The sequence below is a fragment of the Aotus nancymaae genome, unplaced genomic scaffold (genome assembly GCF_030222135.1).
Source record: "Aotus nancymaae isolate 86718 unplaced genomic scaffold, 86718_ANA_hifiasm-v0.15.2.pri h1tg000131l, whole genome shotgun sequence".
NCBI classification, from domain to species: Eukaryota; Metazoa; Chordata; class Mammalia; order Primates; family Aotidae; genus Aotus; species Aotus nancymaae.
Window position 1 is genome coordinate 9,613,068 of NW_026988546.1, and position 3,043 is coordinate 9,616,110.

Consider the following 3,043-nt stretch of genomic DNA (forward strand, 5'->3'; position numbering starts at 1 on the left):
TATAACTTCATTGCTTGTACAAAGAAAAGAACAAAGATGAGTCAGGAGAATAAAAAACACCTCCCAGGTAATGAGAAAGTAAATCAACTTACATTTCCTGCAAATTGATAAGTAGGATGTTTTTACTAATGAATCCTATAATTCTCACAATGCAGTGTTGTTTATTTGCAGGGTTCCCTTCTAAGAAATATGATTGTATAAGGTAATTATTATGCACTGAGATTAGGTTCCAGGTAAGCAAAACTCATAGTGAATTACTTCCATAAGAATTAATAAAAAATATCTAGATATGCTCTCAAATTGTCACCTCAGTAATTTTAAATCTACTAACACTTTCAACAAACTCATTAAATTTTATTTAAAATGCAACAGGTAGATTCATTTAAAAACAAATGAATCATTCTTACCTTAAAAATGTCCATCCTGCCTTTGATTAAAACAACTGAGACAGAATAACCTGTTGAACAAAGCCATAGCCATTCATAAATGCTCCCAAGCAAGGTAAGTTAAGTAAGTTAGTCAGGGTGAGTGAAAATCATCCACATCGGCATTCATTGCCCTTTTAGTATTTGGGAGGTTGAGGGTCAAGAATCTGCAGAATGTCAAAGACCTAAATATTATTTTTTTAAAAATCCTTACTTGAGTCAATAATGTAGGAACAGAGCATCAACTGCTTGACATTATGATTTTGAACATTCAGGAAACTGAGAAACTGAAAATTGTGTGTGACGTACCCATGAAGTGGAATAATAGAGGAAATCTACTCTGTACATGAGGCATATATGTAGAAACCAGTATGCAAAAAATCAATATAATGAGGAGTGAAAAAGGAACAACAATTAGAGATTTGGAAGATAATAAATAAATACTATCAATAACTTTATGCCAGTAAATTTGAAAAGTTAAACAAAATGGAAATACTCATAGAAAAATATAAAGTAAAAACAAAAAAGATAAAAATACAAGTTTAGCAAAAAACAGGAAACATGCATAATTCTACAATCACTAGTATACTTACATCAGTAGATAAATACCTTCCCGTCAGAAAACCCGAGACTCAACAGTCGGGAACCTGCTCCAGCAGCTGCATGAGGCAGGTGATGGACCTGGAGCCTGAGCTGCTGCTGCAGGAGATCCTTGAGAATGTGGAAGTGGCATAGAGCTACTGGTGGGAGCTGAGTCACCAGCTTGAGGGACTGTGGAAGGTGCAGAGATCAATGAGAGTGCATCACAGACAAGGGATATTCTCAAACATTTTAATGATTTAAAGGGAACCCTTGGGAAGCTCCCGGATGAGCAATTGGTGACCCTTTTGCAACCAATGGACACTACAGAACGGACCATTAAACCATTAGATGATTGCCAGAAGCTCATAAAACATGGAGTCAACACTCCAGTGGACTTAGTCAGAGAAGGTGATATTGCCATGCTTAGTGGTGTAAGAGAAGAGAATGAGAAACTGTGGAGCTTTACCAAAAAGACCTTGCACGCTCAGTTGGAAAGCATACCAGAAGTATCTTTACTGGTTGATGTGCCTTGTTTATCTGCTCCGTTGGATGATTCAATTCTTAGCATAATGAAAGACCACATTCTTAAGCATGAAGCTGTAGCATCTCACCCACTAGTACAGATAGAAGAACTGATAGAGAAACCTGGAGCCATTATAGTATGATGGTGTAAGGTGGATGACGACTTTACAGCACAAGATTGTAGGCTCCAGTTTTGTAAATGTACTTTAAATCATTTTAAGGATGTTTATGAAGCTTCTGAGATGAATTCATAGTATTGTACATAGATTCCAACGTTGATGATCAGTTCAGAATCTTCACCTGAAGAGATGGCCGACAGGCACAGAGTCCTTGGAGGATCCTCCAGATAGTTCATTCCACATTAGTGCCTCATGAATGGATAGCTGGTTTTGAGGGCTACATTCTGAGAAACTGAAGAAACATAGCATGCCAGAATGATTCTGAATCTTGGGGTGTTCCCTACTCCAGAGTTCCAACTTATTTCTCTGGGCAGACATTAATATTTAAAGTTGAAACTGTGGGAGTACCAGACATAAGAAACAGTATAGGAGTGTATCATAAAAACAGAATGGCTAGAACTCTCTGCAGCAGGATAAAGCTGTGTGTATTGGTACAAATGGTGGCAGTTTTTGTAAATGGAAAAGAAATGCCTTATCACTTACCTACAATTACTTCTGAGTCCAGGCTCACATTTGACATTGAGGCTGTGACTCTAAGAACCACCAATAATAATGAAGGCAGAAACGTCAAGCTCGAGTAACTCTTAGTTCAAATAACAGAGGATTGGTTTCTGATTGGTTAATTGATTAATTTTGTGGTTCTCTTTACCACATAGAAAATTATGCTCATTTTACTATCTTGGATGGAGAGTGTTAGAGTTTTAGATGTTCTGGTGCTTCATTTTGGTTTGCAGGATTTAATGTAGCTGTCCTCAGTCCAATTTAGTTGTAATTTATTTTTTTACATAGTTGAATTCATCTCTCACTTAGGCCATTGAAAATGGAAAGTATTTCTTGGATTCATTTTGTAATATTTTAGCAAAAAGAGACTTCAATGTTGTGGACAAAATTGTATAATTCAGTCAATTTTATTTTTAGCATGCTGTTAACTAAAATATCAAATCACAATAAAAATAAAATTGGCTTCCAGAATAAAATAAAAAATAAAAGTATGAGAAGGTATAGAAATTTCTATTCTCTTCCACTGTATTTCTTAAATTTGGCTATTAGACCAGGAAAATTTAATGCAATATTATTTTAAAAATCATAATAAAGGATCCAAGCCCGTGTAAATCTTTCGAATAAAATGAGAGGAACAACCCAGATGGAAGGTGTGTAATATACAATCACTCATTTGCTGTCCACATGAATGTGTTGGCTGTGTTCTCCATGTTCAGGTATCTGTAAGCAGTGTTGGGTTTTATCCCATCTTCAACAATCTTTAAGTCCCCAAAGCATTCTAAGTTTTGCATTTTTTTAAATGTCAGAGCAAATGTCTGTAGTGGCAAGTATTAT

The 3,043-nt window shown here is 35.8% G+C and overlaps 1 pseudogene; it reads left to right on the plus strand.

Moving 5' to 3' along the window:
* The first annotated feature begins 1,088 nt into the window (after positions 1–1,088).
* Positions 1,089–2,413, plus strand: LOC105730356 (cytokine receptor-like factor 3; annotated as a pseudogene).
* Positions 2,414–3,043: the final 630 nt, after the last annotated feature.